Source organism: Podarcis pityusensis (genome assembly GCF_964106645.2).
Source record: "Podarcis pityusensis genome assembly, chromosome: 3".
Taxonomy (NCBI): Eukaryota; Metazoa; Chordata; class Lepidosauria; order Squamata; family Lacertidae; genus Podarcis; species Podarcis pityusensis.
Window position 1 is genome coordinate 12,751,611 of NC_138026.1, and position 27,851 is coordinate 12,779,461.

At 43.2% G+C, this 27,851-nt stretch overlaps 1 long non-coding RNA gene across 1 annotated transcript; it reads right to left on the minus strand.

Moving 5' to 3' along the window:
* Window positions 1-797: 797 nt before the first annotated feature.
* Window positions 798-27,232, minus strand: LOC308473736. Its single transcript, XR_013984266.1, has 4 exons — window positions 26,882-27,232; window positions 12,000-12,098; window positions 11,775-11,892; window positions 798-1,321 (listed from the first exon to the last, which is right to left on the minus strand). It is a non-coding gene; the product is annotated as an uncharacterized lncRNA (long non-coding RNA).
* Window positions 27,233-27,851: the final 619 nt, after the last annotated feature.

The following is a 27,851-nucleotide window of genomic DNA, read 5'->3' on the forward strand; positions in this document are numbered from 1 at the left end:
CCACCCGCATCCCATAGGGCTTTGTACAGGAATAGCAAGACAGAATAAAGTTTGGGGAAAGATAACACAACTGAATGGGAATCATGTATGCATAAGGTGTGAGAATGGGATGCGGGTGGAGCTGTGGGTTAAACCACAGAGCCTAGGACTTGCCAATCAGAAGGTCGGCGGTTTGAATCCCCACGACGGGGTGAGCTCCCGTTGCTCGGTCCCTGCTCCTGCCCACCTAGCAGTTCGAAAGCAAGTCAAAGTGCAAGTAGATAAATAGGTACTGCTCCAGCGGAAGGTAAACGGCATTTCTGTGCGCTGCTCTGGTTCGCCAGAAGCGGCTTGGTCATGCTCGCCACATGACCCGGAAGCTGTACGCCGGCTCCCTCGGCCAATTAAGCGAGATGAGTGCTGCAACCCCAGAGTCGGCCACGATTGGACCTAATGTTCAGGGGTCCCTTTACCTTTTAAGGTGTGAGATACTCAGTGGTGGCATCAGGGTGAGACTTTGGGACAGAGGCCCAGGACCCCACACCGCAAAATGAGCAGTGGGGTCCTCAAATGTAATAGGGTTAGCCTTCCATATTTCAAAGTAAGGGAAGTACATTACTGCATAAAGAGGGTGTGCGGTTATTAAATCCAGGGATGAAAAGTACAAACTCTTCCAGTGGAGATGCTGAATCTGTGTTGCCACTTGTAAATAATATCTGCCATTTTCCCCAGATTCCCAATGCACAAGAACACACATCAGTGCTTTCGTTTAATAGCAACCCTTACAAATCTAAGCTTGACATTACACCTATTTTGCAGCTGGAGGCTCTAGCTGACTACTTTTTCAATCATGACTTTAATGCCAACTCTTGCATCATGTTACAGACGGATGGTGTCCCAGCAAATATTTTATCGTTATGGTAGTTTTTGCAATATGCAATTGCCGCACACTATAACCATATATTATGAACGCTGTAATCTAATTGGTTAATTAACGAAAAGCCTGGGAGTTAATCTGATTTTTAAAATAAATAAATCAATGGTTGACCACCCTAAATGCAACACAAATGTAACTGCGCTCAAATAAAAATGCTGTCATGATTTAGCATCTTGGTGATCTGTTTCCAATTGCTTTGGCATCCTGCAACACAGGAAATATTTGCTGTATTTCTATGCAGAGAACAACATTTTGGAAGGTCTGTTAACTCTGCTATCACAGCAGGTGTTTTTAAAGGCCTCGTATTTTTCCAGCTGTACTCTCTGAGCAAAACAAATAAATAAAGTCAGCAACTGATCAGAAGAACTTCTCTCCAGATTCTGTCTCGCATATTGCTTTGTTTCGCTGTAGAGAACAGAAGAAATGAAAAGTCAACTGAGTGTTTCTTAACATACGAATTTAGGAAGGCATAAACATTTAAGCTGGCAAGTTCAGTTAAGTGATGGCAATCTTACATGCCAAAGGGAGGGTTTTACTGAGCTTGCTATAACCATCTGAAATGCCTCCACCTGAACTAGATTGCACAGATCTGTTTGCAATGTCCTGGGAATATCCATGGGTAGATGTGTTTGTTGGGGATCATGTAATGTTTTGCCTCAGTACTCTTCCCTCAACAAAGAGATGACTGATTTAGCACAGCCTGACCGCAGGCTAAGCGAGAAACGTTTTAGCCAATAACACACAGTAGTTGGGCCAAACTGCTGGGCTTGATAAACCATTTCACCCACAAGTGAAACCTGAAAAATGAAAGTTCCTGGTTCAAGACTAGAGTATTGCTAAGCATTTGTAGCAAATGTTGCATTCGTAAGCTCGGGAGACTGCTAAACTTTCCACTGCCTGCCCTGAAGCAGGGAAATTCCATTACTGCTTCCCAACCTTGTATGTTTCTGCTAAGGAATCTAATACAGCCTGTTGTCAAAGATTAAGGATAAATGGACCTTTGGCCTAATCCACTGCAGCTGTTTTTATAACAACAAAAACAGTTGTTCATGAGGCCTTATCTGAGCCTTGTTCAACCATATAAATTATTATGATGGCTAATCACTGAAACAAGATAACCTGGTTTATCTACTGCTTGAAACTTCAGAGCAGCCACAATTACACAGCCCCTTCCTAGTAACTTTCGCTCAACACTTGTTAGGTTTAAGTAATAAACATCTGGCCTAGTGTTTCCCAGTGCCTGTGCTGGATGGGAGTTATGGTCCAATCTATCTGGAGGGAACTGGGTTGGTGAAGATTGACCTAGAAGGATATAGGAACGGGTCTAAAAGGCCACATAGCTTACCCTCCTTGACATCTGGAGGGAGGGCGTTCCACAGGGTGGGTGCCACTACCGGGAAGGCCTTCTGCCTGGTTCCCTGTAACCTCACAGGGAGGGAACCGCCAGAAGGCCCTTGGAGCTCAACAATGGGGTTGGAGATGCTCCTTCAGGTATACTAACATTCAGCTGCTCCTGTCTCTCACCTAGGAGCAAGCTGATCCACAGTCACCTATGGGGGGGGGATTCCCTTGCCATCATCACATGCCCAAAGAAGAGACCCCAAAGGGATACTGTTGTAAACAAAATCTGCCCTTTTTCCCTTATGGGGTATCCAAGAGCCCGTATAGAGTCCTTATGTGGGTTCCCTATTGGTAGGAGAAAATAACAGAGGCCAACCAGAGAATATTGAGAAGCAAAGCAGCTAGTAAGCCTGATCTTTATTAAACTGTTGCAACAGGGTGCTCCCCTCACACGCAGGAGGACGGAGGAGGACCCAGAACAAAGGTGTGCCTGCCCTTATATAGACATTTTAATTTCCCTGCCCGGGAGCTCAAGACCACTCCTCCATACATCATACATACATCACATTATACATACATCATAGAACCCAAGACCACCCCCCACAAACATCATACCTACATCACAGAAAAGGTGGTCTACAACAGAAATTTGAATGTTGTTGTTTTTCCTGTCTGCCAGGTTATCTGATAATGCCTTATCTGACTGCCTTTCCTGGTAGTCTGGCCATTCCTTTGAAATGGTGATTACCCAATTCCTGAGACAATGGGAAGGTTCCCTCACCCCCTCCCTCCTTGCAGAGCAAACATTTGGTCAGTTTGGGAGTCAAAATGGTTTCAGGACGGTCTTCCTGTGCTGCTCCAGACATGTGGTTTATATATTTATGTACGTGTTTGCTTGGTACATTTATGAACATTTATTACATATCGAAGACCTTAAAATTCTTATAACAATATTCATATATTGGTTTGAGAAGTGCAAACGGGGTAGTTTCTCATTAAAATACGAGCAAAATCAAATTTCTCCTTCACTTCTATTCCAGAAGACATCAGCCAAATCAATGGAAAGAACTGATAATACCGTTTGTCCAAAACGGTGGTTTTGTGTTCTCTCGGAAAAGAAAATTTAATTGTAGTGTAACTGAAGAAAGATGGGGAATTACAGGTCATCGTCTGAGGGCTAACCCCTCCCTCCCATTTTATTACTGCAATCTGAGCCTCATTGTTCATACCCCATATGCGAGAATTGCATAAAGACCTGAAGCCAGGACTCCTGCTGACGGGGATTTTACTTGGCTGTTGCACGAGCCCTTCTCTGCCAAGGCACCTCATGGCTGTCATGCAGCCCTTATGTTGAGCCTCTGGTGAGCACAGATGGGAGATGGAGCCAATTTACGCTATCCATTTAATTTAAATACCTGCTGTATGATTTTCCCATTTGTGGTTTATTATTTCAAAATGTTGCAAGATGCATTGGATAGACAGCTGCTGTCAGAATGATAACATCTTCTACACCCCAAGTCGAGTGCGCAGCCAACGCTACAAATGAGCCTTGTGGAAATTAGCTGGGAACAGTCATCCTTAGCTGCAACTTATTGAAATGGCCTTCTTTACCATTAAGGAGATCTGCATTCGCATTTGCTAAATGCAAATCGATTGCTCTAATTGGAAAGACGTGCCTGTAGTGGAAGCTACATATGCCGAAACGGAAGGAAACAAACTTAATCTTCAAATTGCCGAAAAGAAAAGTATGGACTGGGTGGTATCCAAGACTAGTATCCTACTCAGAGTAGACCCATTGGAATAGATGGGCAGGACTAACTTAGGGCCATTAAGTTCACTGAGTCTACTCTGGGTAGGATTTAGTTGAATACAGCACACTGTTTTTAATGCCACTTTGCAGTTTGGAGATTGCGGCCTAGTACCCTCGTACCTACAGGACCGCCTCTGCTGGTATGCCCCGCGGAGGACCTTAAGGTCCACAAATAACAACACTTTGGAGGTCCCAAGCCGCAAGGTGGTTAGGTTGGTCTCAACTAGGGCCAGGGCCTTTTCAGTACTGGCCCCAACTTGGTGGAACGCTCTGTCGCAAGAGACTAGGGCCCTGCAGGACTTGACATCTTTCCACAGGGCCTGCAAGACAGAGCTGTTCTGCCTGGCCTTTGTTTTGGACTCAGTCTGACCCTTATGTTTCCCTCCCCTTATGGTTTTGATTTATGGGCTACTATTAAAATGAGGCTGCATTTTAAATTGTATTTTAACCCATATTTTAATATACTGGGGTCCCCCCCCCCATTATGTTTTATTGTAATTTTATTGGTGTTAACCTCCCTGAACCCAGCTCTGGCTGGGGAGGGCAGGGTATAAATAAAAAAATATTATTATTATAAAGGTAAATATTGTTGGTTTTTTCCAAAACAGGGGATTGTCCTCTTCAAATGCAACTTGTGTATCACGTCCCCATGACCACCACGTTCCCTCAGGTGCAAATATCTAGACACAGATAATAATAATAATAATAATAATAATAATAATAATAATAATTTATTATTTATACCCCACCCATCTGGCTGGGCTTCCTCAGCAACTCTGGGCAGCTTCCAACAAAATATTAAAATACAGTAATCCATCAGACATTAAAAGCTTCCCTTCAGATTTCTTCTAAAAGTCTGGAGTTGTTGTTCTCTTTGACATCTGGTGGGAGGGCATTCCACAAGGCGGGTGCCACTACCGAGAAGGCCCTCTGCCTGGTTCCATGTAACTTGGCTTCTCGCAGTGAGGGAACCACCAGAAGGCCCTTGGTGCTGGACCTCAATGTCTGGGTAGAACGATGGAGGCGGAGACGCTCCTTCAGATATACTGGCCCTGGGCGTGGTGCCAAGTACTACTACTGGTCAGTTGGCACCGTGTCCAAGGGAATGCCCCCAGTATTCCTGCTGCCATTGGCCAGGAGGATGAATCTGGCTAGTTCATAGGGGAGGCCCAGGGCCCACCTGCAATGCTGCCCACCTGAGGAGGGCAAACAGACTTATCTCACAACACAGTAAAAGGTAAAGGAACCCTGGCCATTAGGTCCAGTCGTGGACAACTCTGGGGTTGCGGCGCTCATCTCGCTTTATTGGCCGAGGGAGCCGGCATACAGCTTCCAGGTCATGTGGCCAGTATGACTAAGCTGCTTCTGGTGAACCAGAGCAGCACACGGAAATGCCATTTACCTCCCCGCTGGAGTGGTACCTATTTATCTACTTGCACTTTGATGTGCTTTCGAACTGCTAGGTTGGCAGGAGCAGGGACCGAGCAAGGGGAGCTCACCCCGCCACGGGGATTCAAACCACCGACCTTCTGATTGGCAAGTCCTAGGCTCTGTGGTTTAACCCACAGCGCCACCCGCGTCCCAACACAACACCGTAGTAAGGAACAAACACAGTTGGAAGACTTCAGAGCGTGCCAGTCAAGCAGGGAAGCAAGCCTTTTTATATAGGAATCAATGAAACATGAAACTCTATTTAAACTATTGATTTTGCCCCAGTAAATTGGCCCATTGGCTTCAACAGAACCCCTCTTTGCTGCGCATCATTTCTCAGAGATCAGCCCTTTGTTTTGTCAGACATGGACCAAAGGAATGGGTTAGATATTTCTGTTCCATGGCTGGCATTTTAATAGGAGAGCTTGCCTCTTGAAACCAGCATGTATCTCTGATCCCTGACTTTGCATCCCATTAGGTTTCAATCTTTTCTTTTCTTCTCAGTTATTTGATATGAACATTTCATATTGGTTCATTAATTGATTTAAAAGGTGGACTTTAAATCAGAGTTGTTCATGTACAAACAACATGCCTATAATCAACTATCTATTCTCATGCCAGGCAATCAATGTACAAGCTTCCTTATTCTCAAATGGAATTTCTGCCACAGTTTTTACCGAGGTTACAATCTATGCATGTTCAATTAATATTTGCATCTCCATGAGTTACTATCATTTCCATGTCCATTGACGAACCGTAAGGTAATGAAGAGCTTTCGGTCAAATGAAAGCATGTGGGCTATGTGTACTATTGCATGATAGAAGAAAAATAAAGTTACTTAAAGGGGCAAGAAAGGAGGTGAACAGATTCACTATCTGCTTCCTTAAGCAGGGAACACACCTCAAACAAATACATACAATCAGTACTTTTTTCTGGGGGAACACCATACCCCTAAACATTTTGCGAATCTTTGTACTTTTGGCCATTTACTGTATTTATTTTTCCTGATTTGAACTATAAAATGGTGATTTTCTTGAGTCAAAATGAGAGTACCCCTAAACTTTTTTTTTTTTTAGAAAAAAAGCACTGCATACAATTGCACTTGAGGTCAAAAACAATTTTTTTTACATAATTTATTTTTTACAATTTAGAGTATTCATTTAAACAACCTTAAAATATCAGTGACTTCCATTCTTCTCTTTCCATGGTTCATTTTGCATATCATAAATCCCTGCATATTTTACATAAAGTAGACCAGGGGTCAGCAAACTTTTTCAATAGAGTCCACTGTCCCTCAGACCTTGTGGGGGGCCAGACTATATTGGGGGGGGGGTAACAAATTCCTATGCCCCACAAATAACCCAGAGGTGCATTTTAAATAAAAGCATACATTTTACTCATGTAAAAACACCAGGTAGGCCCCACAAATAACCCAGAGATGCATTTTAAATAAAAGGACACATTCTACTCATGTAAAAACACACTGATTCCCAGACCATCCGTGGGCCGGATTTAGAAGGCGAAACCGGCTCCCGAGTCTTGTTTGCCTACCCATGAACTAGACCATTCAGTATTCCATTATTACATCCATCAAAACTTATTTACACTGTTGAATTTATCTTTATGCTGCCAACATTTTCAAGTGTACACAATTCCCCCCCATATATACAATAAACATTTTCCAGTCTTCTCTAAATGTATGTTCTTCTTGTTCTCTTATTCTATGTTAGGTCTGCAAGCTGCACATATTCCATCAGTTTAAGTTGCCTACGTGAGGTCTAATTTCACAGAGAGAATCTGTATTCCAAGAGCTAAATGTTTCAGCAGTACAGTGGTACCTCAGGTTAAGTACTTAATTCGTTCTGGAGGTCCGTTCTTAACCTGAAACTGTTCTTAACCTGAAGCACTACTTTAGCTAATGGGGCCTCCTGCTGCTGATGCACCGCCGGAACACGATTTCTGTTCTCATCCTGAAGCAAAGTTCTTAACCTGAAGCACTATTTCTGGGTTAGTGGAGTCTGTAACCTGAAGCGTATGTAACCTGAAGAGTATGTAACCCGAGGTACCACTGTACAGTCATACCTTGAATCTCAAATGCCTTGGCTTCCGAACAAATTGGCTCCCAAAAGATCGAAACCTGGAAGTGAGTGTTCCAGTTTTTGAACGATTTTTGGAAGCCAAGCGTCCGTCATGGCTTTCATGGCTTACGATTGGCTATAGGAGCCAATCAGAAGCCGCACTTTGGTTTCCAAATGTTTTGGAAGTCGAACGGATTTCTGGAATGGATTCCACTTGACTTCCAGGATCCCACTGTATATTTCTTCTACCTTCCCCATCGAAACTAACATTGTTTCCACACTAACTTGACGATGCCATTTTTTTTTACGCTGGTGGGCATGTTCATATGAAAGTTAGATTTCGTTCTATTTCAGCATTGTTACCTGCCCCTCAAATGAGAGGGCATGAAATTGGTTAAAAATGTAAGCAAACAGAAAGACCCTCATGACAGAGGGAATCTCACCTGAGGGATAAAACTAAGTGAAGCTGTAATGGGTAAATGACCGAAGCCAACAGAAGGACAGTCTGCTTGGCTCCCCTGAGATGCAACCCAGCTGTATTTGTGCCTGGGACTAATAGGCAATTGGAGGAAATGTTGCTGTAAGCTTTGAACTGTGAATCCCCAGAAGGATAATTCAGCCTGGCTGTCTTGTTGTCATGGTGACAAAAAAGTACCACTATTTATTTTAATGTTACCTTATGCTGCTTGTCAGGGAGTGAAAGGGGACTGCTGTATATAATAGTTAAAGGGCACAACATACTTGCAGCGGTGACTCCCAGGCATTCGGATTAAAAACCCATTTGCAAAGCTTGACAGCTGGGAGCAGGCTTCCCCAACTTCCCTCCAGATGTTGTGGGACTCCTGACCTTAGCAAGTTCTTCCAGTGGCCGGGGAGGCTAAACTGTGTTCTTCCAGATGTCGCTGGACTACAACTCCCATCATCCCATGATCATGGGCCATGCTGCCTGGGGCTGATGGAAGTTGGAGTCCAATAACATCTGGAGGGCACCAGGCTGGGAAAGACTGGCCAACCAACTTGGGTCCAGATTACAAGTGGCTGCCATTTCCCCTGGGAAGGAAGTTGCTATTAGATTCTTGACCTATGCCACAATACAATACAATACAATACAATACAATACAATACAATACAATACAATACAATACAGTGGTACTTCAGGTTACAGATGTTTCAGGTGACAGACGCTTCAGGTTACAGACTCCGCTAACCCAGAAATAGTACCCTGGGTTAAGAACTTTGTTTCAGGATGAGAACAGAAATCGCACGGCGGCAGCGGGAAGCCCCATTAGCTAAAGTGGTACCTCAGGTTAAGAAAAGTTTCAGGTTAAGAACGGACCTCCAGAACGAATTAAGTTCTTAACCTGAGGTACCACTGTAAAGTAAACTAAAGTAAAAAGTAAAGTAAAGTAAAGTACCATTGCTGAGGCATTCTTTATGGAATTTTCTGCAAATCAATCACAACGTGGATTCTCCCTGTCAAATTTCCTATTGACTGGACAACTTCTCTTTTCTCTTTTCTTTTTGGTGCGATAAGCAGCTTCATATAACCAACATGCTTAAGTCTAATTAATTCATGAAAGAGTTAACACCATAGAGTAAGTTGTCCTGCCAGACTTAGCTCAGCTTGGGAGGGGCTAGGTAATCAAACTTTTGCTTACTCAGTCACCTTAGAAGCTCAGCATGTATAAAGGTCTGAGCTGGTTGCTCCAAGCTCAGATTGCATGGTTCTTACAAGTCATTCTTGTGTTCCTATACCAATAATTTAGGAACTTTCACCACTGTAGCTAAGCCAAGTTTTACTGCCTGTGTTTTCTGGCTGATGTATGGAAAAGCACATGAATCTGACCTTTGGAGAGTTTGTAAGTAAACCATTTTTAATTTACCAGATGTGTTGTCTTTCCTAGGCTAAGAGATGAGAGAAGTTTTAGAACTCACAAGGGCATATTTCAAAGGTCTGATAGTCTATATTTCCATGTTTGCTGCATATTTTGCGATTTTAAATCTCTTCTGGGGTTCCCTCACCAAAGAGTACTTGCCCCAAAGCTGGATCTTGGCATCCAGCAAATTCTCTTTTTATACTTATTTTTATCCTTGCCACCAACAGATTTTAGAATGATTTTTTTAAAAGCTTCCTTTCTTTAAAAAAGTATTCTTTTATCCTACTTTTCATACCTCCCATCCAAAGTAGTTGCTTGTTACTTAGAGGTAGAGGGTAAGGTGAGAGGGATGGGGAGCTCAGTGTGGCGGAGACAGTCCAGCACTCCTGCTGTGCTTGCACCACTCTGTGCTCCACATGCCTCCCTTTCTCAGGAACTGGCAGCGACTCTTGGCATTGGGATGGCAGGTGAGTGGTCTTCACTGACCACTGCTGTAAACAGGCAGATTTGTACACAATTGCTGGTTTTCCCTTGCTGGTGTTTTGCCTGGGTGGAAGTATTGCAGCTATTGGTACCAGATGGGTAGAAAATCGCCTGCTCTTGACGAGGTTATATTCATCAAGAGAACCAGTGTGGTGTAGTGGTTAAGAGCAGTAGACTCGTAATCTGGTGAACTGGGTTCGTGTCTCCACTCCTCCACATGCAGCTGCTGGGTGACCTTGGGCTAGTCACACTTCTCTGAAGTCTCTCAGCCCCACTCACCTCACAGAGTGTTTGTTGTGGGGGAGGAAGGGAAAAGAGAATGTTAGCCGCTTTGAGACTCCTTCGGGTAGTGATAAAGCGGGATATCAAACCCAACTCTTCTCTTCTTCTCTTCCTCTGAAGGAGCAGGTTCGTAGCTTGGGGGTCCTCCTGGATTCTTTGCTGTCACTAGAGGCTCAGGGGGCCTCGGTGGCCTTCCATCAGCTTCAGCTGGTGGCCCAACTACAAGGGGCGATCAAAGGCTAACCGGTACCCGGTGCGGGGTGTCGGCGGCGCATGTGTGTGTGCTGCCACGTATGGCGCACACGCATGCGCCATACATAGCGGCGCCGCACATGCACCGCCGGGTGGTTTGTTGATAGCGCTGCTTGAGCACCGTATGGATGGTGGCAGGATCCTCTGCTCGCAGCTGCAGCGGTGTGATGGTGGCAGCTTGCACTGCTGCTCCCGGGGGGTGGGGTGGGGCGAGCCTCCCACGATGTGCCTTCTTGTCACCCCCTCAGAGATGGCACCCGGGGTGGACCGCCCCCCCTTCCTCCACCGCTGCCAGCTACGCACTGATCTGAACAGGGATAGCCTAACTACTGTTGTCTATGCTCTGGTAACCTCAAGGTTCGATTACTGCAGTGTGTTATATGTAGGGCTGCCTCTGAAGACGGTTTGGAAACTTCAACTAGCACAGAATTCAGTGGCCAGGTTGCTCACCGGAGTTGTTTTCTACTGCTCCAGAGAAGCGGACACGGAGCAATGGATCCAAACTACAAGAAAGAAGATTCCACCTAAACATTAGGAAGAACTTCCTGACAGTAAGAGCTGTTCGACAGTGGAATTTGCTGCCAGGGAGTGTGGTGGAGTCTCCTTCTTTGGAGGTCTTTAAGCAGAGGCTTGACAACCATATGTCAGGAGTGCTCTGATGGTGTTTCCTGCTTGGCAGGGGGTTGGACTCGATGGCCCTTGTGGTCTCTTCCAACTCTATGATTCTATGATTTTATGATTTTATGATTCTAAGACGGTTTGAGCATATTACACCGATCCTGGTCCGACTGCACTGGGTACCAATTAGTTTCTGGGCTGAATTCAAAGTGCTGATTTTGACCTATAAAGCCTTAAATGGCTCAGGACCACAATACCTCAAGGACCACCACTTTCCATATGAACTTGACCCTGAGATCATCTACTGAGTCCCTCCTTCATGTGTCTCCTCTTCGAGAGGTCTGGAGGGTGGCAACACGAGAACGGGCCTTATCTGCAATGGCTCCCCATCTGTGGAATGCTCCCTCCGGGGAAGTTCACCTGGTGCCTTCATTATAAAACTTTAGGCGCCAGGCAAAAATGTTCCTTTTTAATGAGGCCTTTGGTTGATTTGATTGACATCCTATGCCCTTTTAAAATATGGCTCTCTTTTGGGTTGTGGTTTTTATTTTGATTATATATATTGTGGTTTTATATTTTGATTTTGTTCTGTGAACTGCCCTGATACCTCCAAGTATAGGGCAGTATATAAATTCAATAAATAAATTAAATAAAAATAAATTTTGGAAGGTCCTTATTTCTCTAACCTGTGGCAGTCTCCAGAGTCTACTTTTGCATTCCCAGTCCAAGAGGCATTGGGAGTTCAGTGTTCTTCTAGAAACAAGCTTCCCTCTCTGGCCGATGGATGGGACCAGACTGTTCTTCCTGGAAAAGAGAGAGAAACAGTGGACAATCTACCAGTCAATCTCTTTGATCTGGCCAGTGGCAGAAGCCAGAGTGTGCTCCTCTTTGATTCTGTAGCTTCAAGATACCTGGTGGTTGGAGCAGTTTTCTTTCTTGTATGGAGAAGGAAAGCAAGCTCCTGGCAACTACTCTTTCTCTGGCTGATGGCTGGGTCCAGGGTGTTCTTCCTGGAAGAGAGAGTGCATGTGATTGGGTCTGTTGGGATTTGGTAGTCCAATCCATCAACATCTAGAGGGACAATGGCTCCCCATCTTTTTTTATTCTTCTTCTGTGATGCTTCAAAGCCCTATACAGCCTAGGACCTTTGTACCTACGGGACCGCCTCTCCTGGTATGTCCCACGGAAGACATTACAGTCTTTAAATAAAAAACATCTTGGAGATCCCAGGCTCAGGGAGGTTAGGCTGGCCTCAACCAGAGCCAGGGCTTTTTCGGCCGTGGCCCCAATCTGGTGAAACGCTCTGTCACAAGAGACTAGGGCCCTGCAGGACTTGACATCTTTCCGCGGGGCCTGCAAGATAGAGCTGTTCCACCAAGCCTTTGGACAAGGTACAGTCTGACCCCCTCCTTCGGTAATCCTCATAGAACTCTAGCCCAATGGTTGCCATTAATTTGATTCTGAATTAATTTTAGAATGTATTTCAATTAATTGATTGTGATTTTATGTAAACTGTGTTATTTTTACTGTTGTTAGCCACTCTGAGCCCAGCTTCGGCTGGGGAGGGCAGGATATAAATAAATTATTATTATTATTATTATTATTATTATTATTATTATTAAGTGGGGAGGTTGGTGACTGCTTTTGCTCAGCTGATGAAACTGAATGAAATATTGTAATTTGAGCATGCTTTATCAACGAACCTCTTCTTCCATCTGTACACAAGCAATGCAAATGATACTTATGTACCACTGTCACCGAAAGGGATGCCATCTGGTGGCCCTCTTCCAAATGTACACTATGGAACACCAACATGAGTTATAAAGGTTATATAATTATATCTAGAGTTCCCAACTTTTGGGGTTGGGGTTGGGGCGTCAAGTTTTCCTGTACACATTTAGCTGCTAAGGGACTCACTTCTCCATTTTGTCAGACCATCCTGCAGTTTAAACAGTCCACATGCAAGATCTGTTCAGGGTCCATCTATCCTTCATGTGCCCTACTGGAAACATCACTGTTCATTTGATATGGTATAAAGTTGAACCTTGGTAGAAACCACATCTAATGTTGTCTGTTGAAACAAAGTAGAGCTTCATTCTAGTCCAAAATGAAAGCCCTGATCTTGCTCTTGCAATCAGGAATTCTTTCAGGCAAAGGTGAGAGTTAAGAAATAATCACTTTTGAGTACTGTACACCTGAGTTAAGAAATAATCACTTTTGAGTACTGTACACCCTCCAAACCTACTTAATTAATTCAAATAATATTTCTGTGATAACACTGATCTCAATCAAACCCTACATAGGGGTATCTGGGGCCAGTTATTTTGACACCCAGTAAAAGATCTGTCAGGCTGGCAACTGTAAAGGTAAAGGACCCTTGGATGGTTAAATCCAATCAAAGGCAACTATGGGGTTGCAGCACTCATCTTGCTTTCAGGCTGAGGGAGCTGGCATTTGTCAGACAGCTTTCTGGGTCATGCACTTCTGGGGCAATAATAATAATAATAATAATAATAATAATAATAATTTATTATTTGTACCCCGCCCATCTGGCTGGGTTTCCCCAGCCACTCTGGGCGGCTTCCATAGAAACCAAAAAACACTAAAATATCATACATTAAAAACTTCCCTGAGCAGGGCTGCCTTAAGATGTCTTCTGAATGTCAGGTAGTTGTTTATCGTTTTGACATCTGATGGGAGGGCGTTCCACAGGGCGGGCGCCACTACCGAAAAGGCCCTCTGCCTGGTTCCCTGTAACTTTGCTTCTCGCAATGAGGGAACCGCCAGAAGGCCCTCGGCGCTGGACCTCAGCGTCCGGGCAGAACGATGGGGGTGGAGACGCTCCTTCAGGTATACTGGGCCGAGGCCGTTTAGGGCTTTAAAGGTCAACACCAGCACTTTGAATTGTACTCGGAAACGTACTGGGAGCCAATGTAGGTCTTTCAAGACCGGTGTTATGTGGTCTCGGCGGCCGCCCCCAGTCACCGCCCCCAACTGCCGCATTCTGGATTAGCTGTAGTTTCCGAGTCACCTTCAAAGGTAGCCCCACGTAGAGTGCATTGCAGTAGTCCAAGCGGGAGATAACTAGAGCATGCACCACTCTGGCGAGACAGTCCACGGGCAGGTAGGGTCTCAGCCTGCGTACCAGGTGGAGTTGGTAGACAGCTGCCCTGGATACAGAATTGACCTGCGCCTCCATGGACAGCTGTGAGTCCAAAATGACTCCCAGGCTACACAGCTGGTCCTTCAGGGGCACAGTTACCCTATTCAGGACCAGGGAGTCCTCCACACCAGCCCGCCCCCTGTCCCCCCAAAACAGTACTTCTGTCTTGTCAGGATTCAACTTCAATCCATTAGCCGCCATCCATCCTCCAACCGCCTCCAGGCACTCACACAGGACCTTCACCGCCTTCACTGGTTCTGATTTGAAAGAGAGGTAGAGCTGGGTATCATCTGCATATTGATGGACACCCAGTCCAAACCCCCTGATGATCTCTCCCAGCGGCTTCATATAGATGTTAAAAAGCATGGGGGAGAGGACGGAACCCTGAGGCACCCCACAAGTGAGGGCCCAAGGGTCTGAACACTCATCCCCCACCACCACTTTCTGAACACGGCCCAGGAGGAAGGAGCGAAACCACTGTATAACAGTGCCCCCAGTTCCCAACCCCTCTAGACGGTCCAGAAGGGTGTTATGGTCGATTGTATCAAAGGCCGCTGAGAGATCCAGCAGAACTAGGAAACAACTCTCACCTTTGTCCCTAGCTCGCCGGAGATCATCAACCAGTGCGACCAAGGCAGTTTCAGTCCCAACAGAACACCGTGAGGGCATTTACCTTCTCACCACAGTGGTACCTATTTATCTACTTGCACTGGTGTGCTTTCAAACTGCTAGGTTGGCAGGAGCTGGGACAGAGCAATGGGTGCTCACCCTGTCACGGGGATTCAAACTGCCGACCTTTCAATTGGCAAGCCCAAGAGGCTCCGTGGTTTAGACCACAGTGCCACCTGCGTTCCTTTTGGCAACTGTATGTTAAATATTTTTGGTATAGCAAGTGCCTTATGTGACTGAGTCATTCACCACCTACCACTTTGTCAGCACAGTTGGCCAAGCATTCGAGGATTCATAGCTATAACAGTCATAGCATCCATTTCTGTGCAGGGGTTCTGTAAGCAATCCCTCCTCTTGCTGGGAACTTCAGATGCAATCACATTGAAAGTATATGCTCTAAGTTCAAACTACCAAAGAGCAGCAGTGAATCACTTGCTTTGCTGCATAGACCGACTGATGAATTCCTAACCATAAAAGTGTCCCCAATGCAGTGCAATCCTATTGCATATTTACTCGGAAGTAAGTCCTGCTGGGCTCCATGAGAATTATACAATGTGTACACAGGATTGGGAGCCTTATCCATTTTACTCTTTGATGACGACTCTTTGCAGAATGATTATCTCTGAAAGCAGATAATGATGTTCTCCAAGGTGCTAAAAGGGTTGAAATTGATTTCCTAGGATATTTGCTTTATTCCTTTCTTTGCTTCCATCCCTCCATCTCCAAGAGGAAGGTCAACTATCAATATTCACTTCTTGAGATGTTTATCCCTATTTTCACCTCCTGTTGCTAAAAACTAAATATTATTTATATTTTTGTTTTGTTTTGTTTTTTGTTTTAAAAAGAATCACCAAAAGTTCCCAGGGTGGGCTACAACAATTTTAGAAAGAGAGTCTAAAATTACAGTGAAAGCATAATAAGAGCAGCAGCATATCATTACAGTAGCTACTGATATTGTCTTATTCTTTTTTCCATTTTAAATATCTGTATAAATATTTAAGGTTCTATGTGTCATAATGCTATAGAATCAAACAACATTAAATCCACAATAACATCACCCAGCCTAATCGGATGAAAATCAAATCAAATATTAAAAACTGTTTCAGTACCCATTTCAACCAACAGACCCTGATGGATTTTTTCCACTACAATTCTATGATAAATGGGTCTTGTCTTGAAGCCCATTCTTACAATGACATGCATTGACTGAGACAGGTACCCAGTGTGATGGGGCACCCTGTTATTATAACTCACTCTCACCCACCCCCGAAATTATTTTAGGCTTTCTGTTCACAACTCCCCCTTACACTTTTCCTCAAGATCCTATGCTCTGCCTCTGAATACATGCCAGCTTCCTCTGAGTAGAAAATTATGTAAAAAGACAAAAGAAGGAAGTCAAGATACTCAGTTCAACAGAGGCTTTATAGAAACTGTTCTGGGAACTGAGAAGCTCAACCTCCTGCCTATGCCAAGTACAAACATCTTCTTGCTACTCGAAATGATGTGATGTGGTAGAGCTGGAAAAAATCAGCATGGATAAAACCTCTTCTTCATCTCAAAAGAGAAGAAAAATGTTCCTTCGTCATTTTCTCCTCCCGACACATTCCTCAAATAAGGTTAGTATTGGGAGAGGGGACGATATTGAGATCACCTGCAGTGAGATTTTAACATGGGGCTACATCCAAATAGCTCACTGGAAGGACAAATTGTGAAGCTGAGGCTCCAGAACTTTGGCCATCTCATGAGAAGAGAAGACTCCCTGGAAAAGACCCTGATGTTGGGAAAGATGGAGGGCACAAGGAGAAGGGGACGGCAGAGGACGAGATGGTTGGACAGTGTTCTCAAAGCTACCAGCATGAGTTTGACCAAACTGCAGGAGGCAGTGGCAGACAGGAGTGCCTGGTGTGCTCTGCTCCATGGGGTCATGAAGAGTTGGACTCGACTAAATGACTAAACAGCAACAAATATCCAAATAAGGAATCCCTACTTAAGGTTGGGAGAACCTATGACTTTCCTGGTATAGTTGTACTCTGACTTCCATCAGCTCCAGCCAGCACAGTCAATGATCAGGGAAGACGGAAGTTATGATACTGGTCAATGATCAGGGAAGATGGTTATCCCTGTGGGGTAACTGTCCTCATATAGCCAACATGCAACAGTATAATTAGTGCATGAAGGGGTTAATACCATAGAGTAAGCTGTCCAGCCAGACTTACCTATGTCCACTTCCCCTCACCTTGGGAGGAACTAGGTAAGCAAGCCTAGGAATATTTAGGAAAATCCTCAATGATACACTAGGCAATAGATATTGGTCATAATATAGATATGGAAACATGGGAACGACCGTGGAATGTGGATATAAAATTTACAGCCTGTTATGGTTTAAGAGGAAATTATATGAAAATAATATATCATTGGTATTTAACACTGAGGAAACTGGCAAAAATGTATAAATCTAAATCAAACAAATGCTGGAAATGTAAAGAGAAAGAAGGTTGTTTTTACCATATGTGGTGGCCTTGTAGTAAGGTTAAAGCTTACTGGGAAATGATATACAATGAATTGAAAAGGATGTTCAAAATACGGTAACTTTTGTAAAAAAACAAACAAACAACCAGAAGCTTTTCTTTTGGGAATTATAGGGGCAGAACTACCTAAATTGTATAGAAATTTATTCATGTATGCGACTACAGCAGCAAGAATGCTACTTGCCCCAAAGTGGAAAGAAGCAGAAGTCCCAGCAAAGGAAGAATGGATACAAAAACGTATGGAATATGCAGAAATGGTGAAACTTACTAGAAGAATGAGAAATCAAGATAACAAACTTTTTATAAAAGAATGGAAATGGTTTATTGAATATTTACAGATAAATTGCAAACAGATAAAAACATTGGCAGGATTATTGTAATAACCTGCAGTTTTATAAGTATATATTTAAATGAAATTAAATATATTTAATATATTTAATATTTAGATGAATAAATGAGCAAATTAAATGAATCTGAATATGCAGAAGATATGAAAAAATAAATTTAAAGAACTGCAGAAAGGGGTGGAAGGAAGTCAAGTTTTGAAATATTAAATTGATTGTAAAACTGATGAAATGTATAAACTTGAAAAGTATAAATAATTTTTTAAAAAAACAACAACCCAACAGTCTAGGAATATCTAATAGTTCTGTTAGTCGGTCATCAATGTTAGGCTGGAATGCATTATTGTTTTGAGTGTCGCTCGGATCATCTGCAAGAGGAGTTTTACAATACGATGGGTCTCTGTAAATAATAATGCATTGTTCTTCCCATTATATCTTCAAGCCTTTCCCAAGAAGGTGCAATTATAAGAAGACAACACAGAAATGGCACACCCCTGCAAAACCTGCCAAAAGAACCCTGGCACTAAGATATCAGCAACAGGCACGGGCATGCTCAGCCATTAGTACTGAGAGAAAATGATGTTTGCAAGAATAATCTCTAATATCAAAAGCAGACTATTTGCTTTACCTGCTCTTTTCACTCTCTCCGCCTTTCATTCCCGTTTGCACGCAAGCTTTTCTAGAGCTGAAGCTACCAAATCTTTCTGACATGTTTTTATAGCGGCAGAATATGCTGATGGACAAAAGCAATTTAATTTCCATCCAATATTGTGTTTGTTCTCTTGAACTTTGAACGCTTGAGCTTAGTGAATTTCGCCCCTATTGTTTGGATTAAAAAGCACATCTGTCCTCATGCAGAACAAAGGGGAAGTCAAAAGGAAATGTCCATTTTGAAAATTAGCAATATCCATTTTTGCAGCCCAGTTAATCAGCTTCTGATTAAAGAAGATTTACAAGGTGGCTGAAATGTGATTTCTAGAGTACTTTTAAGTCAGTTCCCTATTGACTCAGAAAACACCCACATCCATCCATACAATTATTATTATTATTATTTTTAAAATCTGCACTATTTCATTGGATAGGATACAATGAAAGTATTGAAAATGTGTTCACAATTATTGGTATACCTATCTGTCTAGCCATTGTTGTAGAGATGGACAAATCTGTCAACTTCAATTTCTCTTGGTTTTTCTTTTCCCCCCGACTTCAGTTGTTTGTGTGCATTTTTAAAAAGAATCCTTATGAAAGTCCATCAGCACTTTCATGCATTTTCCTCCTACCCATTTTTTTACGCAATTTCCCTTAATATACACATTTTTCTGAGAATGTTCCCTGAGGTAATGTATTTGTACATTATTTTCACTATACCCATTTTTATGCAAACTTTCACCCAGTATTTACATTTTTGTACACATTATTGCAGAAGTGCACAGCAACATTTACAGAGATGCAAATTTCTAAAGTCAGCCAAAGTTTTGGGAAGTGTGTCATTCCAGGAAGTGAAAATTAGGTAAGTTTTAAAATGGAAGCTGAACTGAATTTTTCCCCTCATCTCGACATGTTTAACCAAGGTCCACAGAGCATCGCATTAAAAACTGAGCTGTCTAGCAAATATGTGGCTTATTATAGACATCAATTAATTACAGAGGTAACATTCAGTTTGGACCAATTTGATTAGAGCTAGGGACGCGGGTGGCGCTGTGGGTTAAACCACAGAGCCTAGGACTTGCCGATCAGAAGGTTGGCGGTTCGAATCCCCACGACGGGGTGAGCTCCCGTTGCTCGGTCCCTGCTCCTGCCAACCTAGCAGTTCGAAAGCACGTCAAAGTGCAAGTAGATAAATAGGTACCGCTCTGGCGGGAAGGTAAACGGAGTTTCCGTGCGCTGCTCTGTTTCTCCAGAAGTGGCTTAGTCATGCTGGCCACATGACCCGGAAGCTGTACGCCGGCTCCCTCGGCCAATAAAGTGAGATGAGTGCCACAACCCCAGAGTCAGTCACGACTGGACCTAATGGTCAGGGGCCCCTTTACCTTTACCTATGAGGGTGGGAAAGGTGGAAAGAGTCAGTTTTATGTGAGAGTGAGCCCAAAGAGGCCAAGGAAGGGAAAACACAATGCCAATTTTGAAGAGGGGATGATGGTAGGAACCAGATAGACACATGGAGTGCTGACTTTGTTAATGACAAATGAGATCTGAAAGTAAATAAATAACACTGGTGGAAGCAGCCTGGGTAATATGCCTGAGCAGTTAAGAAGGAAATGAAGCACAAGTAACAAACAAAAAAAAGCCAGATTTTGTCTATTCCAAGGTGAAAGGGGGGGGGGGGAGACAAACTTCCTTGTGAATTCTTGAGGGTCAGAGAGCTTAGCTTTTAGGTAACAAGATGCCTATTTATCTATAAACATCCAGGGAAATGGTTGTGCAAACTAAAAAAAATACAGGCTAAAATGTCTTCAGATATATTTATCTTTAATTTCCATCTGTCCTTTTGTTTGCACAACCATTTCCCTGGATGCCTGTGGATAAATTACCTATTTCCCAAATAGGTCCCTTGCAATCCATCAGATCTTGTGACAGAAAATACAAATCATTGATTTGAAAGTGTTTGGGCTGTATAAAAGACTTCCTTTATCCTGTATCTGGCCTCCTTATTTACTTCTTATAAGCTGTTTCCTTTAAGAATAATTATTAAGATTTTTCCAATTATAAGTCTTTTATTTGGTTGTTTTTATTGTTGTATGTTATGCTTATTGTATTTCTGTATTGGGGGGGTTATGTTATGTTGTAAATAAAATTTTCAATAAAAAAATTTAAAAATAAATAAATGAAAGGGTTTTGGCTGGTTTCAAATAAATGGTTCAGAACTTGGCATCAAAAGTGGATGCACATTGAATCAGACAGTTTGACAGATGCCAGCTGGATAACCGAATGACCAGAGTCCTGATCTCTATAAAAAAGCAATGATTTGACCATTCCTGAAGGAACCTGCACCCAGGTTGATGGGGACTTCTGCTAGTGCAACAGAACTTTCCCTCGCTTTCTTCCTGACATGTACTCCCCACGCCCCAAATTGGCTTAGGTGGGGGTCAAGGGAACCCAACAGTCTCTCTCTCTTTTTAAAAAAGAATTTTTATTTGATTTTCCGTATTACAGTTCACATTCATAACACATCTTATTATCTACATACAGGATTCCCTCAAATCCCCTTGACTTCCCACCTCCCCTTTGTGGCTCTTATTACAGTGGTACCTCGGGTTACAAACTCTTTGGGTTACAAACACTTCGGGTTACAAACTCCGCTAACCCGGAAGTAGTTGCTCTGGGTTGCAAACTTTGCCCCAGGATGAGAGTGGAAATCATGCGCCGGCAGTGCAGCGGCAGCAGAAAGTCCCATTAGCGAAAGCGCACCTCAGGTTAAGAATGGTTTTGGGTTAAGAACGGACCTCCAGAACGAATTAAGTTCATAATCCGAGGTACCACTGTATTATAGTTTTCTTACTGCGTCTTTTAAAATCATCTAAAATTTTATGTTTCCATTTCAATCATAAAATCTGTTACATTACAAGTGTTGCATGTTCAGACCCAGAGACATCCCTCCAAAATAAACACCCAATTGATTCAAATTTTAGTTTTGGTTTTTGGCAGAATTTAGGCCACAACTTTATTGATTACAGAAAAGTGAGTGGTTGCATAGGCTCTGGTTCAGCTTGCTCCCTGCACCCTTGCAGGTAGCGCTGACCCAGAGTTCCATCATAGGTCAGCCAAGGGTGAACACCTGAGGTAGATGAAAAGCCCAGGAACGGACTCTGTTTGCTCCCCAGATGCTCCCCTGGACTCAGGCACGGGCACAACCCCCTCTCAGGGGTTGACCAAATCAAGTTGAGTCCCTGGATTCCTTTAACGGAATACCCTTCACATAGGGATGGCGAGACCATTCTCCCATCCCTGTCACCTGAACCAGAGCCTATCCCTACCTTACAAGTTGTGACGATTTGCTACATGGCAGGCGAAACCCAAATGGCAACAGCCAATCAGCCAAGTGGGGAAAATTCCTGCCGTGCCCCTGTCCCAACGACAGACGACACACGACGGCATAGCATGGTCAATCACAAAATTCCCTAAAAGTAGGGTGAGGTGGGTGGGTGTTCCGATGCACAAACTGAATGAGGAAGCTCTGGGTCACGTGCATAGGTATATATAGGTCCCTCGGTCTGTTAAGACTGCACCCCATTGGCCAGATTAAACCCAACAATGAGGGACCTACCAATCAGGTGTTGTGGCTGACCAATATACACACCCACAACCAGGAGATCAGTCTCCATGTCTCACTGCAACACGTGCCCTCTTTTAGGGAGGACACGATTTATTAAAATCCCGCTAAAGATTTTAACTGTTTACAGTGGTTTTTAAGGTAAGTTAAATATTTTCCCCATTCCTTAGTTTTGATCATCTTGGTTTCCGAGTTTCCCAGTCAGTTTTTGCCATTTTGGCACAGTCCATCAAATTAGTCTTCCATTCTTCTCTAATCGGGACTTCGTCATCTTTCTATTTCTGGCTAGTAAAATCTGTGCAGTTGTTGTTGCATACATAAAAAGTCTTTTCTGTTCCTTTGGGATTTCGGTACCTATAACTCCTAAAAGGAAAACTTCAGGTTTGTTTGTTTTTTAATAAAGGTTATTTTAAGCATGTTTTTTCAGTTCATTATATATTGTTTCCCAAAATGCTTTCATTACCTCACATGTCCACCACATATGATAAAAGGTACACTCTTTTTCCTTACATTTCCAAGAGAGATTTGATCTTGTCTTATACATTTTTTGCTAATTTGCTGGGAATTAGGGAACCCAACAGGCTCAGTCCACATGGACAATGTAAGGGATTTATGGGAGTTGTAGTCCAACAACATCTGGGAAGCCACTGGTCTACCATCCCTTTTCTCTAAGATCCTCTGTAGCAATTCCATGAACATGCTTGCAATAGCTAAATCTCTCACTACTGATCCAAAGGAGGCTTTGAATGCAAAATTAATTTTTAGTCTAGTATTCACTGTCTTTTGAAGTGTCGTTTAAGTGGCATAATGAGGCTCTGCAAAAAGAGAGAATCCTTCTATTGGCTAGAGGGAATAGATAATCCATCTGTCATTTCTCTCTGAGCTCAGGAATATTATGGAAATAAAGCTGCACCTCATGACAAACATAAAAGACTATTCACAGGTATCACAGATTTCACTAGTTCTAGGGGTTGTGTATACTTTCCTCAAAGCATCTACATGTCAAAGAATTGTCTAAATAGCTATGCAAATTCTCTTTTCCTATCAAATGGTGCAAGCCCCTCCCCTTTCAATGATGCACTGAGAAATATGTGCCTTTTTTTGTAACGTTTGGGCATATTTGTAGCATCGCTTTTCAGAAGGGAAGGAAATGGGGCAGAAAATTCTCACTGTCTCAGAGGAGACGGAAATATTCTTGGATTTCAGACATGAACCCAGAGCTTGTTAATAGCTACAATATTGTGCAGAGACAGACTGGGAGTGAAATTGTCTGCTAGAATCCTGCTCTTCTGTTAGAGATGGGATTTAACACTGTGTTTCTGCTGTTTCAACATGAAACTTTGCTCGGGCTGAACTGAGTATTACAGCTATGCAGGCTAATGCTATTCAGTTTTATTCAGAAGTAAATCCCAGTGAATTCAATGGGATACACTCTCAAGGAACTCAATGAGACTTACTTCCAGGTGTGCAGGATTGCATTGGACTAAGATAGCCACAATGAGGCAAGAATTAGACCCAACCAGAGAAAAAAACAAGAGGTCTTCAGACAGCAGACTAATACCTTTGGTTATATCAGGGGTCAGCAAACTTTTTCAGCAGGGGGCCGGTCCACTGTCCTTCAGACCTTGTGGGGGGCCGGACTATATTTTTGGGGGGAGGGAGAAAAAAGAACCAATTCCTATGCCCCACAAATAACCCAGAGATGCATTTTAAACAAAAGCACACAATCTACTCATGTAAAAACACACTGATTCCTGGACCGTCCGCGGGCCGGATTTAGAAGGCGATTGGGCTGGATCCGGCCCCTGGGCCTTAGTTTGCCTACCCATGGGTTTTATCATGCATTTTGTACATATATTCTGCCAGTCACTCTTTGTGCTCTGCAAGAGATCTGATGGGACATCCTTTTCTTTTCTTTTTGGGGAAGCAATGTACAGTGGTACCTCGCAAGATGAATGCCTCGCAAGACGGAAAACTCGCAAAACGAAAGGGTTTTTTGTTTTTTGAGCTGCTTCACAAGACGATTTTCCCTATGGGCTTGCTTCGCAAGACGGAAACGTCTTGCAAGTTTGTTTCCTTTTTCTTAACACCGTTAATACAGTTGTGACTTGACTTCGAGGAGCAACTCATAGCACGCGGTGTGGTAGCCTTTTTTGAGGTTTTTGAAGACTTTGGTGATTTTTGAAGCTTTTCCAAAACTTTTCCGACACCGTGCTTCGCAAGATGAAAAAAATCGCAAGACGACAAAACTCGCGGAACGAATTAATTTCGTCTTGCGAGGCACCACTGTATAGAAGACAAGAACAATAACACGTTACATAAAATCATATTTTAAAAACTTGAGCTTAATATCACCTGCAAATACAACCCTTAAAAAAAAACCCTTAAAATATTACCAAATTGGCACTTAATCCCTGTTTGTTTGAGCATATATTAGTTCAGCCCACTCTCCAAAGTGTTAGAGAAATTGTGTGATATTTCAGCATATGTGGTGGACTTGTATGAAGGTAGCTAAGTTTTGGGATGAAGTGTTTAATGGAAACCATAAAAATATTGGACAGAGAGAGGTTACATGGCCATAAATGACTAAATGACTTCGTTAAATCTCTTTTTGTGTGTTTGTGGGAGTGGATGTGTATGTGCAGTTTAAAGCACTGATTCAATATCTGTTTTTCACAGCAAAGCTTTTGGCAATTAGGTATTGGAAATATATGAAAGGGTCCTCTTTGGCAAATTGGTATGATGAGGTCTGAAAACTGGCACTTGTTGAGAAAGTCACCAATAAACTTAGAATGGTGCAAGGTAAGAAAAGAAAAGAAAAGAAAAGAAAAGAAAAGAAAAGAAAAGAAAAGAAAAGAAAAGAAAAGACTACAGTAAAGTAGCCTAGGATGCAGTGAAGCATAAAGGACTTTGCACTTCTTATAAGGATTTTTTGGTTACTTTGATTTTTGTGTGTGTTTATTATCTTTTGGACACCTGGAATGTGGACTGAAAGGGATGTCAATTCAGATTTTATCTCTCAGGGAGGGTGGGGGTAAATTTTTCATTTTAATTTTCAAGTTCTGTATTTATTTTCTTTTGTAATACACTAAAAAATAGAAAATGATGGGGAAAACTGAGATGTTTAAAAAACTTTTTTAAAAAGTTTTTTATTTACAAAACAGTTTACAAAACAATATCCTTACTTCAGGTTAGGGAATGCATTGGCGTGAAATCCTCATTGAGTGTGTGGATTATGTGACATCGCAAGCCATTTTTTTGCGGTGGGGGGGAAGGGACCTTCCCCTTAATATGAAAATGTAATAGTCAGTCACGTGGTGCTGTGGGTTAAACCACTGTGTTGCTTGGGCTTGCCGATCGGAAGGTCGGTGGTTCAAATCCCCACGAAGGGGTGAGCTCCCGTTGTTCGGTCCCAGCTCCTTCCAACCAACAGTTTGAAAGCACATCAAAGTGCAAGTAGATAAATAGGTACTGCTCCGGCATGGAGGTAAACAGCGTTTCCATGCGCTGCTCTGGTTTCACCAGAAGCGGCTTGGTCATGCTGGCCACATGACCCGGAAAAACTGCAGAAGTAGACAAACGCCAACTCCCCCAGCCAGTAAAGCGAGATGAGCACCGCAACCCCAGAGTCGTTCGCAACTGGACTTAACTGTCAGGGGTCCCTTTACCTTTTATGCAGTGTTACCTGATTCCTTCCTCTATATTCTGTTAAAGTCAAAGTTGCCCAGGGCAGCTTAGGTCTGAGTGGAAGAAGAGTGTTTGGGAACGAGCTGCTTGATTGGAACATTGGAAGCTGCCTTATACTGAGTGAGGCTCTTGGCCCATCTAGTTCAATATTGTCCACACTGAATGGCAGCAGCTATCCAGGATTTCAGACAGGGATTTCTCCTAGCCCTACCTGGAGATGATGAGGAGTGAACCTGGGACCTTCTGCATGCAATGAACACCCTCTACTCCTGAGCGGGGGCTTAACCTGTTCCTCTTAGTCCTTTCCCAACTCAAAATCACTCTTCCAAATGTGTTTTTTTCAAGAGTGCATGGAAAAGAGGCTTCCACTGCCCAAAAAAGACATGAAAGTATTTTTGTATGCCACAACAGCTGCTAGGATTTTACTAGCCAGTAAATGGAAAACACAAGAATTACCAACGGTAGAAGAATGGCAGATGAAGATGATGGAATTTATGGAGCTGGCGGATCTCACCGGGAGAATCCGCAACCAGAAAGAAGAGGATTACCCAGAAGATTGGAATAAATTTAAAGACTATTTGAATAAATATTCTAACATTAAAGATATGTAATCACTTGAAAGAACCAATCAGGCCTAGGACAAAATTATACCTAAATGTATAAATAAGAAAATGCACTATAAGAAAGGTAAAGAAATTGGAATACGACTGTAATATTGTTTTATGAAATAATGATATTGGAAACTGCTACATTCAAATTAAGAGGAAATTCAGATGGAGGAGATTAGAGGAAGTCAACTAAAATGTTTATGAAAATGGATTTTAATTAATTAATTGAGTTTCTTTTTTTCTGTTTAGGTATGTTAAGTCTGTTATTCTTTTTTCTTATTTTTTACTTCTATATTGTGTTGTTGTTATGTTGTTGTGTTGCTGTATATTCTCTCTTTTGTTATGTTTATTGAAAATTAATAAATATTATTGGGGGGGGAGGAAAAAGGAGGCTTCCCCATATTTTCCTTGCGCGGATGAAAAAGAAGATCAGGGCAGGTGGTTTTGAGCTGAGAAAGAATAGGAGAAAGACACACAGGACAATCCTATGCATATTTGAAAAGAAATCCCACAAGTCCGCTTACCCCTCTCAGTGCAGAGGCGTTGCAGGACCGCAGAAGCTTCACTGGGGCCCCGACGAGGGAACTGGAACTTCAGTGCCCTTCCTGATGGGCGGTGGGGACATAAACCCCCGCCGCCTATCAGGAACCGGATCCTAGCTTGCACCCTGCTTTGGCGAATAGGGATGCAGGCTGAGACTAGGGCTGTGTCCTGGGGCGGAGCAGGTAGGCTTCTCTTGGGTCCGCCCCTTGGCCATTTAAGCAGCCCACACCTGGGGCACTACCTGTTTGTTCCTTCGCCGGTTTTCCTTACCCACCCACCTTTGGTTTATGCTGATAGTCAATGGCTTTGCTGTGGCTACGGTGGTTGCCGTTCTTTATGGGGCTGGGTAGGAATTTGCCCACCAGGCTAATTGGCCCCAACCCGGTGAGACTCCTTAAAGGGAGTGAAAGGTGGGATATCAAATCCAAACTCTTCTTCTTCTTCTTCATTGTCTTGGATGGAGGCGAGGTTGTAGTCTCTGCCTGTCCCTCCAAACACTGGGGTATACCGTTAAAGAAGAGAAGAGAAGAAGAAGAGTTTGGGTTTGATATCCTGCTTTATCACTACCCGAAGGAGTCTCAAAGCGGCTAACATTCTCCTTTCCCTTCCTCCCCCACAACAAACACTCTGTGAGGTGACTGGGGCTGAGAGACTTCAAAGAAGTGTGACTAGCCCAAGGTCACCCAGCAGCTACATGTGGAGGAGCGGGGAAGCGAACCCAGTTCACCAGATTATGAATCTACCGCTCTTAACCACTACACCACACTGGCTCATCTGAGCGGAGTGGCCATGTCTGTGTGCCCAGGGGGACCAGGGCCGAAGGCACTCCCCCAGATGGCAGTCCCTGCAGGGGTCACCCTATTGGATGTAAGTCTTAGGAACCCCCACCTGGATTGACCACGCTTCACTCCCGGCAGGCGGGCTGGAAGTATTTAGATTGCCCCATGCCCA